General features: G+C 32.4%; 1 long non-coding RNA gene across 1 annotated transcript; it reads right to left on the bottom strand.

Moving 5' to 3' along the window:
* Positions 1-2,889: 2,889 nt before the first annotated feature.
* Positions 2,890-4,839, bottom strand: LOC143048392 (uncharacterized). The gene is made up of 2 exons (XR_012969810.1): positions 3,847-4,839; positions 2,890-3,255 (listed from the first exon to the last, which is right to left on the bottom strand). It is a non-coding gene; the product is annotated as an uncharacterized LOC143048392 (long non-coding RNA).
* Positions 4,840-16,117: the final 11,278 nt, after the last annotated feature.

Consider the following 16,117-nt stretch of genomic DNA (forward strand, 5'->3'; position numbering starts at 1 on the left):
TTTACTTTTGATGACAGTGTCTTCTTGTATCTGAGAATAGGATTATATTTTATTTTATAAGATACGGAACATTAAAATTGACCAATGGACCATAAAGTTTTTAAAAATAAATTAAAATAAAATTGAGAATGGAAATTGGGAATGTGTCAAATGTGAACATACGTGTTTCTCGTTTCTCTATTTATCTAGATTAGACCGTTGGTTTTCCCGTTTAAATGGTTTAAAATAGTATGTTTTAGGGCCCTTTATAAGCTGCTGTTCGGTGTGAGCAAAGCGGCTTCGTGTCTCAACTAAAAAAATGGCTTACTTCAGTACAAATTGTTACTTGTATGGAGAGTTTTTTTCATATCTGACACATGTGGCATGGCAAATCTTATAAATTATAAACATTGTGATATTTCAAGACTGGTCACGAAATCAAATATGAATTTTGTTTTTTAGGCAAACATTCTGGGAACAAGGATTTGGTGTTTATAAAAACTTTAAAGCCCATAAACATTTATGAAGTACTAAAACAATTTCAATAGATTAAATTTGTTTATGCCTTTTTGGCGAACAATAGATTAAATTTGTTTATGCCTTTTTGGCGAACTATATCGCAAATCCAAGCGATAAAGAGTTAATTTATAAGCTTGCATGGTCATGATTGTGAATATTTAATGATACTATAATATTGTATATTTATAACCTTTACTAACCTGTTGAATTTGATCCAGATGTGAATATTTCTACTATCTCCGTTTTTAACTCCTCTTCTATGTCCCCAACATATCGAAAAATCTCCATATTCTTCTATCATATCTCAGAATATTAGCATTGCACTGAAATCTAAAACAGTTTTTTTTACACTTTCATGTAAGCATTCGATTACAAGATACTCAATGTTTACGCCTGGTTGTATACACATGTAGTATGACTAGTTTGCACAATTCAGCCTTGAAGTTGAAAAATAGATATTATGAAATTTGCCAGAATCCCCAACCTTCAGAATTGAAATTTTGATGGTCGTCGACCTACATGGATGTTTTGAATCTAGATATAACACAAGTAAAAAAAACTCTACATTTCAGTTTAAGGGAAAATTTAGAGAGCACTTAAATCAATACAAATCGCAAAGTTTATACAATTTCCAAACCTACAACTAGTACAATCAAACATGCATAAGGATCTATTCCACATCTTCCTATATTAGTACATGACATGAGAAATGCAGTCACGAAGTGTTCACTTTAACTTTAAATTTAATATATTAAAATAAGCAATTGTAATAATAATTGTGAATGTGACAACTCTCCACAATAGACCAAATGACACCGAAATTAACAACTAAACCGTATGGCCTTCAACAATGAACAAATATCATACCGTAAATGAAACTATATAAGGCCTTAAAATGACAGATATAAATCAAACGAGAAAACTAACGGCATAATTCATATACAAAGTAATGAACTAAAACACAGCAACCAACGGTCATCACTCAATTACATACTTCTTACTAGGGACAGGCACATACAGAATCCGGTCAGGTTGAATTCGTTTAAAGGCGACAAACCTCCCTGATCCTTGAACAGTGATGTAACAGTAAACCATGAGAACAAACTTTAAAAATCAGTTGAAAAAAGATAAACCAATCAGATGGATCCAAATGGAAATATCTGTTAAAATATTAGAATGAACGTGGCAGAGTATTTATACATCCAAACAAAAATAACAACAATTACAAATCCAAGAGAAGTCGCAATTACTGACAGCTAGTTCAAATCCAATAACCACTTATAAAAAATCATGCAAAATTAGTGTTTGTCAAACTGCTATATAACCAGTGTATTTTTTCTGATAAATTGGTTAGTTCAAATACTTTGAATTTTTTATATTCTTGTCAAAGGGTCAAAGTAAATACTTTGTCAAAATTTTATGAAATTAAACGAGGCAAATTTACTTTAGTGAAAGTGTTGGGTACCACCTTAAGATTTTAAAAAATCAGCACACATCCAGGATCTCACATTTACTGTTTTAGTGTAAGAACTCCAAAAACAGTCAGAGATAAAAAAAAACATGACCTAGTGCATTACCCATATACAGGTATCGATATACACATATCCTCAGTGATTGATATAATCTTGCATCCAGTTCATGTTAAGTTATGGGCATAGAAAACTCTAGAGGAAAGAACCGAATACAAGATAATATCTTAACGTTTCAGAAACCAAAATGTGGACTACCATGCACAATGCAATGCAGAAGAGCTCACTAGTGCACAGTTGTTTTTCAGTTATAAAACTACTCTGGAGCTCATAAAATGAAGCATTATAATCAACATTATTGACATCCGAGATATATAATATTATTTTTACCGTTGTAATGAAAAAGCAAACACAAACATGCCAATACACTTGCCCTAATTGACCTTTCCCTTGAAAATCGATAAAGCGAAGGTTTGTTTTGTCAACATGATCCCATGGTAATGCTCATGTTTTTCTAATGTTGTCTCGTGCTCATCAACCCAAAATGCATACATGTAAAACCAATATTGAAATATAAATATAAAAACATATCCACATTTTGGTACTTATGGGTGGGAGAGGGGGGAACTTATCAAGAACCTCATCAACCCAAACAGATGTATTGCCTGACCAAACATAGCCCTTAAACCAACCACCACTTGGATATTGAAAGAATGAGGATGTATCACATGTACTTCCGCCAAAGATATCAACCAATGAGGTTATACACATATCCTCAGTGATTGATATAATCTTGCATCCAGTTCATGTTAAGTTATGGGCATAGAACACTCTATAGTCCATACAGCATATTTGCAGGCCAATCTCAAAATATACCACTAGCAAGGCTTTCCCTTAAGGAATAGTATTCCCAATACTCAAAACAAATTCAACACTTTTATTAAATATTATTCCTTTTAAAATTACTTTAAAACACTTCTAAACATTTAAAGATGCATGTAAACAGTTCTTTATAAATCGTTCATTATTCAATAAATTCTCATGAATTTGACCACATACGGACTTTTAAAAGTTGAGTTAAGGCAATGAACTAATATCAAAATGAACATTGTCATTATTCTAATAACATCTTCAGCATGTGGAAAGCTTGTAAGCAAAGGGACTTAACCTCCAAGTGTAAACTATGTTGGCTTGTCTCTTTCTTTACTGTTGTTGAATCAAACACACTCTTTACTTCATAATCAGGAACATTGACAATTGTATTTCCACTCGATTCTTCACATGTCTACTGAAAATATATTAACCAATAACAAATTGTGTATTTGTACTAAAGACAGCATTAGTCACACTTTGAAAAGGAAAAATCCCTTTGCCTACAATCCACGTGGAAAACCACTAGGGAATCAGTGTCCCTCGAACTGTAGACAAAGAAATTTAAATTAAAAAATTTAACCATACATAAAATTTAAGTATACATTTGTACTAGTATACAAAATCATTCAACATTATATTTATTTATCAATTTAGATAAAACAAAACAAAACAAAAATATTGCAACCATTATTTAATCTCCCATGACAAAAAGATTTATGTGACATATTTCAACACATCAATGAAATTAATTACACATCCAATAGAAAACATCATGAAATTACGGAAAAATTATTAGCATTACTTTTAAATAGGTTCATTTGAACATAAAGCTGCTTCCATCATAGATTTTTTTTTTTTTTTTTTTTTTAGTACCGTGCCATATTGGCATCTTCTGCTTTTCTCAACACAGACATACATAATTTAGTGTAGTATCAATATTTTCCCCATGCATTATTTTCCTATTTTCAGAAATCAAAACATTACTTCAATTGCAATTTGTTCTCACCATATTCTGATTAGAAAGTATCCTTTCCTTTTAAAAAGGTTGTTCAAACTCATTGACATGAATCATCGTGCAATATCATATTACTTCTTCATTCGTCACCCTGTCAAAGCTGTAGGTAACACCATCTGAAAACAAAAACATTCTATTCAATTCTATGTACAATCAAACAGACCGCTGAACGCGGACCTCGACGAAGACACCTTATAATTCAATACACATCACTCCGATAAAAAACATGAATATCAAGTGACATGTCACACTAAATTATTCCACTTTCTCAGTAATTCTATTCTTTTCTAACGAAGTCCTTAAACAGCATTTCTATCAGTATGTACGATGTAAAAATAAATGAAAAGTCCACAACACAGTCAAAAGTAACAAAAGAAACTATTTACCCTATAAACAATTTATTATTCTCCTTTCAACTACAATTTTCCAAAATGGCCAGAGCCCCCACTTCCACATATATTTTATATAGCGATAGCACTTTGCCCTGCGTTTAACCGGCGCACGGCATAACAAATATCTGACCACCTGGGTTGATAATAACTACCTAAGGTCTAAATCCCATAACATTTTGCCACCAAGGTCAAACATTACCATCTAGTTCTATCAAGAAGCCGCCAAGGCGAATATAAATGACCACCAAGGTCTTGACGCCCCCAAGGCTAGTATTTTTAATTCATTGTTGCCATCAAGGCAAATGTAAAAAATCATAAAAATGACCACCTAGGTCTATTGTCACCAAGGCATATAAAAATGACCACCTAGGTCTATTGCCACCAAGGCATATATAAATGACCACCTAGGTCTTTTGCCACCAAGGCATATATAAATGACCACCAAGGTCTTAAAGCCACCAAGGCTATATTGCCACCAAGGCAAATGTAAGTAAAAGTTAAAGAATATAGTTACTTTTCCGACAACACGTGGAGCACGACCTTCCCACAGCTTGGATATTGAAAGAATGAGGATGTATCACATGTACTTCCGCCAAAGATATCAACCAATGAGGTTAGATTGAATGTTCATATTCATATTAAACTGATATTTGATATTTGATCTCTGATTTTCTGTCTCATTTTGATAAAAATCATTAGACGGTATGAAAATGGAATTCGTTATATGTCATAAACAACATAACCAAATTCTGAATAAACGATTCTTAGGTTCGAAAACTAAAAAAAATATTTGGTTAACGATAAAGAGAGCATTTTACAACACAATACTGTTTACTTTCTCTCAGTGTTGACGGAATGTTTCATACCTGGATACTATACATGACTTTGCAAAATAAAACTAAATATAAAAATAAATAAACAAACAAAAAGCCAGAACAAATACAAGAATATTTACCTGATGCTTTTATTCACAGAACCATATATATATACATTTATATATGTCCTCTTACTTTGCCATTTTTTTCACACAGGTATATTATATACAAACTTTCAATGTATGATGCATTCATGCATACGGTATCTATGCATAAGTAAACAAACACATTGATCTCCGATTCATTTGTAAAAATTAAAACGAAAATTGTATTGAAATGATGACAGGATATTTTTTACATATAATGTGCTATCGAAATTTTATCGGATTTGTTTCTTAACGATTCACGAACTGTTTATGATATCTTGGAGAAATGAAAATCAATGACACTAGTTTTATGTAATGACGTAAGTATATAGTAAACACACTCTTTTGTATAAAAGGGTAATATATTTTAATTTGAGTGTCACTATACTAAATAACAGGGACATTGGATCGATAAAAAGGAGCACGCTAAATGTTCAAGGAGACTTTTTCTTACACATATGCAACAATAACTTGGTACGTTATGTGTTACTGCTTTTCCGACAAAAAATATGGATAGGTAGGTCGACTTTCCATTTATCTAAAAACTGGGATTTTTTTCTCCTGTAAAATTTATCGACGATTTAGGTATTACCTATAGAGAGAAACAGTAGTAAAAATACGCTCGTGATATATTTACATGAAACTTTGATATTTTGATTTTTTTTTTATGTTACACGTGTTTAATACAGCAAATGATATGGTTGACAGAAAATCAAATGGAGTTAATACAACACTCGAATCCGACTCATGTAAAAGTGTTGATAAATGTCCGCAGATTCGAGCAATTAAAGAAGATCTTTTGGTTTCACCTTGGTTCAATTATATGGAAATGGAAAAAAATGAAATAGTTAAACGAGCTAGAGATTCTGTAAGGATGTTTAAACAAAAAGATATAAAGTGTTCAGAAAGTATGCTGCTACAATACCCGAACTCGCCAACAGCGATAAAGTTTTTGGAGAGCTATGTCTAATTTCACTTTAGCTTCGCAAATTTTAGGAGATTACACCAAGGATAAAGTTGAAAGTATGGAAGACTGTGAAACTCTTTCTCCAGCTTTTCAGAGTATCGTACATGGATATATCAATGAAAACAGTATATTCGACTCATTTAGACGACCTGAAAATACATCTCTTCTCATTGACCAGTATCTAAGATTAAGACCCAAGGATATTTGTGCCGAGTACGCCAAAATTATCATTTACCTAAGAGCGCCATTGAATCCGGAAAAAAGAGAAAATAATCTATTGTCTGATTTTGAATGTGCGAAACTACGTATAAAAACGTCAGAAATGTTTGCGCTAAAACTCAGGCGAAATTTAGGTACTAACGAATTCCAAAGAAAAGTTCTTGCCAACGTATATTATCTTCTTGGTGCAATCTACGTATCTACAAATCAGTATGAGAGAGCGCGAAATATTTACGAGAAATGCTACGATTTAGATAATACTCAATTTAGTGCTCTTTACGGAATCGCATATACTTATTTAAATAGTAATCAAGAAAAGGCGAAGGGCCTGTTTCAGAAATATCTTACTATGGCTTCGAAATGTGATAAGCAGTATCCGAATGCTTATTATATGATTGCGTCTGTTTATCAAACTCAAAATAATTTTGAAGAAGCATTTCGGTACTGTAGTATGGCAGAAGATGCAGAGAAATTGCGTTTGCCTTTCCTTCCTCCTGTTTCCATTCCAATGAAAAGCATAATGCTCAACTTTAAACGTATGTTTGAACAGACGAAATTATTGGAGAACAAAACATCGGTCTAATTAGAAAGAATCTGAAACACGTAATGAACATGTATCTATATATTCATGTATGTCTATTAAAAAAAGAATAAAATTGATAATATGGAGTGAAATGAGGGAAACAATTTTTTTTTATGTATTTCCATTTGTATCCATCTAATGAGTTAGTATAAAAAAGAAGATGTGATATGATTGCCAATGAGACAACTCTTCACAAGACACAGAAATTAACAACTATAGGTCACCGTACGGCCTTCAACAATGAACAAAGCCTATACCGCATATTCAGCTATAAATGGCTCCAAAATGACAAATGTAAAATAATTCAATCGAGAAAACTAACGGCCTTATTTATGCACAATAAATGAACGAATAACAAAATATGTGACACGTCATCAAACGGCAACCACTGAATTACAGGCTCCTTACTTGGAACAGGCACATACATACTGAATGTGGCGGTATTAAACATTATAAACATAAGAATGAACTATAAAAATCCGTTGAAAGAGGCTTACATTTATTGTAGCCGTGTCGTGTAATGTTATCATTTTAATGTTATAATTAACTTTGCCATTAAAGCGGGAGGTTTGGCATGCCACAAAACCAGGTTCAACCCACCATTTTTCATAAAATGCCCTGTACCATGTCAGGAAAATGGCCATTGTTACATTATAGTTCGTTTCTGTGTGTGTTATATTTTAGTGTTGTGTTTCTGCTGTGTCGTAGTTTTCTCTTATATTTGATACGTTTCCCTCAGTTTTAGTTTGTAACCCGGATTTTTTTTTCTCTCTATCGTTTTTTGAATTTCAATCAGCGGTATACTAATGTTGCCTTTATTTACATCCCGCTAACATAAGGTCAGTTATGGAGAGTTGTCTCATTGGCAATCATACCACATATTTGTTTTATTAATATGGAATCTCATGACCTTTTACCTGTATATGTTTAATTTTTCCACAACTTAAAATTTTGCTTTTAGAAAAAAAGTCTTGAGATACTAATGTAGTAATCACGCACCCCTGGTTTTGAACAGGTTCTATTTTTACATTATTTGCTTTTCTATGTTGTGTTTTGAATACCGTTGTTTGTCTTTTTTTTTGGCCATGGTGATTAAAAAAAATAAACTTTGTTATCTATCGCCAGTTTATACGTCTTGTTTATCACTACAGATATTTGACCTGGCTGTAATATCTTCAAGAGGTAAATTCAGCAGCATAAACACATAAGTTGTAACATAAGCCTTCAAGATAGATTCTTTATTATTTATCAAAGTATAACCATGGAAGTATTATATGACTTTTATTTTATACTTTTATGGTATAACCTATTACATTGTAACTCAAGATAACAATAGCGCATGCATTATTTAAAAGGACGATAAAAGAATCTGGTACGGTTAGTTTTAGGTGTATGTATGTATGTATGTACTGGTAGATGCCTCCGATATCCGAAGAACCCCTCGAAAGCTGCGAGGGTACAGTAGCATTCATGTACACTCCCTATCGGGATTAATGGAGATGTGTCACTAACGTATATTTATACGATAATTATTTTTAAAGGACAATTCAATCCCCACCCAACACAAAGGAGGTGCTAGGACACCGGGAAGTCTGTTATTATGGTGGAGGAAGCCGAAGTACTCGGAGAGAACCACCGGGTCACTCGGTGGAAACAGACAAACCAGAGAGATATCAGACGATTGATCTCCAGGTCAAAGTGGGGGATAACTTTGACCAACTGAGTCCTCCAAAGTACCCAGGCTAGTTTGAACTCCGGTCTGGGTACCAGATGTAATACCATCAAATAATAGTACGTAACATCCAGGTGCATACGAAAATAGGTCGAAAAAAATTATTCTCTTGGATTTGACAGTTGTAGGTAATTAATCCTACATTTCATTGCAGTAAAACTTTCTTGGTCATAAACATAAATCTTGGGTATTTCAAAGCACCATTATTTTTTTATTTGGGGTTTCTATAGAATATTTTGGAAACTTGAGGTTACATGGTTACTAAACTTGTACACAGGTTAGAAAAAGGGGAAAATGTAATTGGTTTACTTGCAGTGATGGTTATTTTTCATGGATTGAAATGCAATTTGATTTTTTTTTCTATATTACTGGACAGGATAAAACTTTACTCATGCCAATTATTTCTTTATTTGAAACAAAATTAAGCTCTCCGCATTTAAAAAAAAAGTACACTAATAAGAACAATCAATGGTGGTATAATTTTTTTTATATCTTGAAAGAACGATTAAATTCATTTTACATTAATGAAGATCAGTAGTATACAATATACGTTTAAAAAGCTTATCAAAATGCATATTTCAGATTGAATATTAAATGAAAGTCATAAACATTTAATATTCACAAAGCATAGAAATTATAATTTTAAAACTAGATAAAGAAGTTCAAATAACAATGGTTTGATTTTTATATTTTTTTTTAGAAATTAAATGATATAAAAGAAAATCACGAAATTATATTTTGAACATTGAATAAAGAAGTTTAAACCTCAATGATTTACTTTGAATGAATTAAAAATAAATGGGGAATAAGTCTGTGGGACACAGATGATGGTGCCGCTTCCTTGTCATTTAATGTTGTAAAGGGACACAACTTCAGAAAGGTTTAAGCATTTTTGTTAAGTGATGGCCACAGACCACAATTAATTCCTCTATTAGTTCTTTATAACTTTTTGTCTCATTAAACAAATTGCACCGATTCATTTTGTCCAATTTTTTGTGTGTGTAATGTATAGTACTAGTCCAAAAATATATCCAAAATTCAGAAAGATTGCTTTCACCCAACTTACAAATTTAGCCAATACACATCCATACCCCTATAGGCAAGTCAAGAGATGTTCCGAAAAGTGTAAATATAACCTTTTTGCACCTGGCCTAATCACTCTTTCCTTGATCAAATCAGTTAAAATAAAACATCCAAAAGTTTATTTCAGCTCTCTTCTTTCATTTCCACCCCAGAAAAGCTAAGAAATGAATGAGAAAGGGAAAGAAAAAAATAAAGAAAAAATACACTATAATTAAGGGGAAAAGCGGGATCATTAATTGTGGTCTTGGTCCTGATACCACCCAAATTCAATTTTCATCTGCTATTTGTGACTTTTTGTGGTAATAAGCATTGTTTATAAGTTCCATAAGTTATAATTTGTTTGAGGCAAACCAAAGTTAGAGGATCGTAAAAATAAATTCATCTATTTTTTCATTTATAAAGAGACATTTTGTTGATCGGTTAAAGAGACACAACCAAAATAAAACTGATTTGTGTTTTGTTGTATTAAGCATTGTGTATAAGTTTCATAATATTTGGTTGAGGCTAACTAAAGTAAGAAAATGGAAACCAACTTTTGGACATACATACGAACAGACGGACAAGGGAAAAACTTAATGCCCACTCCGCTACGGTGGGGTCGTAAAAAGAACTATACTATAGAAAATCGTTAATTACGTTTGCTTTTTTATACATCTACATCGCACAAGTGTTGATTTCGCTACATTTAATTGATATGACCTTGATTGGTTCAAACTGATAAACTAGCGTGTTTGTTGCATGACAATTTAGATCTTTTCGTCACGGAAGATAACCCGAATTTAGGCTTCACGCGTGTGGTGGAACATAAGATTTTACTGAAACCGGACGCGCTTGACAAACACCAAAAAGCCATATCGCCTACCCCCTTATAAGAGGGAAATTTTGAGAGAACATCTTGACAATTTATTAAAGCAAGGTATTATTGCTCCTGTGAGTGAAAACAGAAGATTTGTTAATTACTAGCACAATTGTACTTGTCACTAAGAGATCAAAGAACTCTGGTAAACCTTGCGCCCAAGACTTTCGATTTTGTTGCGATTTCCGTTTTTTAAATTCACAAACTAGGGAATTCAAATATTCAATACCAGACTTACAAGAATTGACCGAATCGTTCAGCGAAGTAATACCGAATTTTATATCGTCAATTGATCTTTCTTCAGGATTTTTCCAAATGGGACTTTCAAACGACTCTAGCCAGTATACAGCTTTCAGCACATGCTTTGGTACTTTTAAATTCAGTCGATTACCGATGGGTTTAAAAACTGCTCCAAATACATTTCAAATGCTTATGGATAAAGTCTTACACGGATGGTAAATCTTATGGTAAATCAATTGATAATATTTACATTTTAACGATTTCTTTTGAAGCCGAACTTTGCTTAACAAATAAACAAATAAACTGTACGATAAAAAAATGTAATTGATGGCAAACAGTGTTTTTATCTTTAAAAGAGAGGTTGACATCATTAGTTTGAAGTTCTGTTTTAAAAATTGTCGTTTTATGTAAATTTTGTCACAAAACTTGAATTTCGCCAAATGACGTCATAAAAGCAATATATTTTCTTTTTTTCAACGAATTTATATTTCCATGGTCATTAAATATTACTACCTTCAATATTGGTCCTATAAACGGAAAACTTCATCTTTAATTGAAAGAAAAGTCGTGTATCGTTTCTTTTGTTGACTAAAACGTATATAATCACAACAAATAATACATTTCTCGTTTTTATATAGATTAGACCGTTGGTTTTCCCGTTTGAATAGTTTTACACTAGTAATTTTTTGGGACCCTTTATTGCTTGCTGTTCGATGTGAGCCGTACTTTGACCTATTAAAGTTTACTTTTATAAATTGTAACTTTTACGGAGAGTTGTCTCATTGACACCCATACCACATCTTCCTATATCTATTAAAACACTAACGTTGCGCACGATGTTTCTACAACACGACGTTGTACACCACTACGACGTCCAAATGAGTTTTCTGAAACTTTTGACGTACATTTATTCAATTTGCATGTTCGTTTCATTTGCTTTTTTTATGTAGTTGGTTGATTCTAAAACTGTCTCTATTAATTTTGTGATGTCTATTTACCATGTATTTATTTACCTCAAGTTGTGGAAACTGATTAAATAATTTTTACCCTTAATTCACCTTAAAATGTTGTATTGTCGTAAGTAATGAACTTGAACGCAGGAAAAATGCGACAGAAGTATACGGTTTTCAAAAAATGAATTATAACAAAACTTTAATCGCAGACTGCTAAAATTGCCTGGTACATCATCTGTCATTGTAAATTTTTCATATCTTGATTCACTCCTAATACAAATATATCCGACACTCAGCAAGTAAATAAAAACATATTTACCCTTGATTAATTTGAATTGAGTTGCATTAGTAATTTGCTTGACACATAACTTGTCGAAATACAACCATTAAATAAAATTATCATAACCCGATCTTGAAAATTATTTTACCAGTAATTTGAAGTTGCTTGCTTTTAACAGCATTTTTTTTTTAAATTTCACCACGCGATTCGTTTTAAGTATCAGATATATACATTGGATCAAATTGTGCACATGTAACGTTGGAAAAAGAGCGTTAGTTTGGATTTTTCGACGTTTTTACAAAATGGCTACCGTTTTGTAATGTTTCGTAGCATTTTATTCCTGTAAGACCCAAACATGCAGTTAATAAAAAAAGAATCTAGACTTTATGTTCTTTTCGTGTATCTAACTTTTGTTTTGGTAAATTATAAATTACTTATTGAAATATCAGGGGAAAAAAAACCGCATTTATTGCTTTGACAAATGAAATATCAACTTGGACAAAATGGCTACCGTTTGAAAAACGACTAATGCGAATATAAGCTAAACTTTTGTTTTACTTAAAAACAAATAAAACAAGAATGTGTCCAAAGTACACGGATGCCCCACTCGCATAATCATTTTCCATGTTCAATGGACCGTGAAATTGGGTAAAAATCTAATTTGGTATTAAAAATAGAAAGATCATACAATAGGAAATATGTGTACTAAGTTTCAAGTTGATTGAACTTTAACTTCATCAAGTGGAATTGGGGTTAAGAGTCCAATTTAGCTTGAAATTTAGAAAGATCATATTATAAGAAACATGTGTACTACGTTTCAAGTTGATTGGACTTCAGTTTCATCAAAAACTACCTTGACCAAAAACTTTAACCTGAAACTTGTACTTTCATTTTCTATGTTCTGTGGACCGTGAAATTTGGGTCAAAAGTCTAATTTGGCTTTAAAATTAGAAAGATCATATCATGAGGAACATGTTTACCAAGTTTCTATTTGATTGGACTGCAGCTTCATCAAAAACTACAAAAACTTTAACCTGAAGCCGGACGAACAGAAAGACGAACGGACAGACGGACAAACAGACGTACGGACACACATACCAGAAAACATAATGCACCTCTACTGTCGTAAGTGGGACATAAACATGATATTATGGAGTAAAATGAAGGAAACAAAAAACCTTAAGTTATTTCTATTTGTATCCATCTAATTAGTTAATATGAAAAAAAACAAGATGTGATATGATTGCAAATGAGACAACCCTCCACAAGAGACAAAATGACACAGAAATTAACTACTGTTGGTCACCGTACGGCCTTCAACAGTGAACAAAGCTCATATCGCATAGTCAGCTATAAATGACTCCGAAATGACAAGTGTAAAATAATTTAAATGAGACAACTAACGGCCTTATTTATGTACAATAAATGAACGAAAAACAAAATATATAACACATCAACAAACGACAACCACTGAATTACAGGCTTCTGACTTTGGTCAGGCACATACATACAGAATGTGGCGGGATTAAACATGTTAAACATAAGAATGTACAATAAAAATCAGTTAAAAGAGGATTACATCCCGCTAAAACTCACTTAAAGGTCACTTGTGGAGAGTTGTCTCATTGGCAATCATACCACATCTTTTTTATTGTTATTAATATGGAATCTCATGACAATCTCTTTTACCTGTATATGTTTCTTTTATCCACAACTTAAAATATTTCTTTTAGAAAAGAGTAGAGATGCTCTTGAAGTACTCACGCACCCTTGGTTTTGTTCGGGTTCTGTTTTTACATTATTTGGTTTTCTATGTTGTGTTTTGAATACTGTTGTTTGTCTTTGTTTTGGCCATGGTGATTAAAATAAACATACTTTGTTATCTATCGCCAGTTTATACGTCTTGTTTATTACTACAGATATTTGACCTGGCTGTAATATCTTCAAGAGGTAAATTCAGCAACCTTTTCTGGAGATATTCTACGGAAGATCAATAAAATAAAAATAAAAATTGCCGTCGAATACAGCAGGTTCTTGTTATGTTGGATGAATTGAATTAAGTTTATGAATTTAAAAAAAAATAATAAGATACGTCCAGTATACATGAGCGTACAATTGTGCTCTGTTCGTTACAATTTTCTTTATGCTTTTCTTCAATTCAATGTTTCTAAACAAATCAGGCTTTACCCCCTCCCACTATTTAATTTTTAAGAATAATCTTATCCTGCACAAGAATTCGTTAATATTTGTCTGGAATATGACTCGGATCAATTTACAAAAAGGACATCTTAGTCTATCTATTTATTTTTGTAAAGTAACCGAACTGGATTGTTTTTGTATAAAGCAAAGCTATCAGAAAGTTCTCAAAATCATTTTTTCTAGCGGTCCTTCAAGAAAATCTTCTCAAGTCCTAACTATTATTTCTAATGCAAAATTTCTATGGTCAAAACCTTCGGACTATCACTTTTCAAATGCTTTCAATATATATCGATCCATATGTTAGTATGCAACGTAAACCAGACGTTTCCTATACTTTTCTTTTTAATAAATTTCATTAGTTGGTTGTGTACTGATTGATACTTCAGTCTGGGAGAACAAGATTTATTTCAAAACTAGTTGAAACTAGCTTTGAACAAACTTCCAGTAATTGCAAATACTCTTAGTTCGATGTTTTGAGTCTATGGTCTTAATGTTAGTTGGCCGGTTTCTTTTGAGTATCTCGTACCGACCTTTTCAGTAAATCAAAATTGCAACTGATTTGCACAGGTTGTTCTTATATTGTACTGAGCTATGCTACTGTTTCAGCTTCGAGGAGGATCGAGCGCTCACAAACTAGTTGTTGTTCTGTTAAATCACTGTCCCTGGTTAAGAAATGGTTGGGATCCCGCTTCTATGTTTAATCCCGCCACATTCTGTATGTATGTCCCAAGTCAGTAACCCTGTAAGTCAGTTGCCGTTTGTTGCTGTGTTACTTCTTTGTTTTTCGTTCACTTCATTTTATACATTAATTAAGCCGTTAGTTTTCTCCTTTGAACTGTTTTACATAAATGATTTCGGGGGCTTTTAAAGCTCACTATGTGGTATTGGCTTTGCTTATTGTTAAAAGCCGTATGGTCAGGTGACTTATGGTTGTTAATTTTTGTATCATTTGGTCTCTTGTGAAGAGTTGTCTCATTGGCAATCATACCACATCTTCGTTGTTATATGATCAACTTCTTCCATGTTCTTTATGAACCTGTCCCAAGTAAGGAGCATGTTGTTTAGCGTTTTCGTAGGTTCATGTCTCAACTCATATTTGGTATTTTTCAAATTGTTTTGTTTTGTATAATTAGGCCGTGTTAGTTTTCTCGTTTGAATTGTTTCACACTTTCATGGCGTTTTTAAACGGCTTTATAGTATCGTTTTTGTTTTTGAAGGCCTTACGGTTTCCTATTATTCCTTCAATCCACTACTTCATATTATGATAGTTGCGTTATCAGCAATCATATCACATCTCTCCGTTTTAAAATTATAAACCAAACTTTTTCTCTCGTGTTTTCCTGAACATGCATGACATACTTGTCACTGGGCGTTAAAAATTAGCATCAATTTAAACTTGTGTAAGATAAGAAAAAAACATCTGATATTTATTATATTTGTTGAGTTGGGGGACAGGAAATTTTCGTTTATGAATATGGTTGCCTGGTAAGAGCAAAACAAAAATAGGCATGATTAGCGACAAATTAAAATGAATAGTGATGTCCTCTTTCCTTCTTCATTCCTCATCTATTGATTAAAACTGACTACTATCCCAATCATGAGTATTGAAATTAGCGTTAATTAAGAATTGAATGCTTTTTTTTTGTAAATTTATTGGGGTGTAAAAACGTTGACCGAAGTACATTTTGTATGAAGCGCGGAATAAAGTTTCAAAAAGAAGCATTCAATACTTATAATTATATTTTTGAACTAGGATCACGATTTTTATCCAGTTTTATTTAATTCACCTGTGCACTT

This window comes from Mytilus galloprovincialis, chromosome 10 (genome assembly GCF_965363235.1).
Source record: "Mytilus galloprovincialis chromosome 10, xbMytGall1.hap1.1, whole genome shotgun sequence".
Classification (NCBI taxonomy): Eukaryota; Metazoa; Mollusca; class Bivalvia; order Mytilida; family Mytilidae; genus Mytilus; species Mytilus galloprovincialis.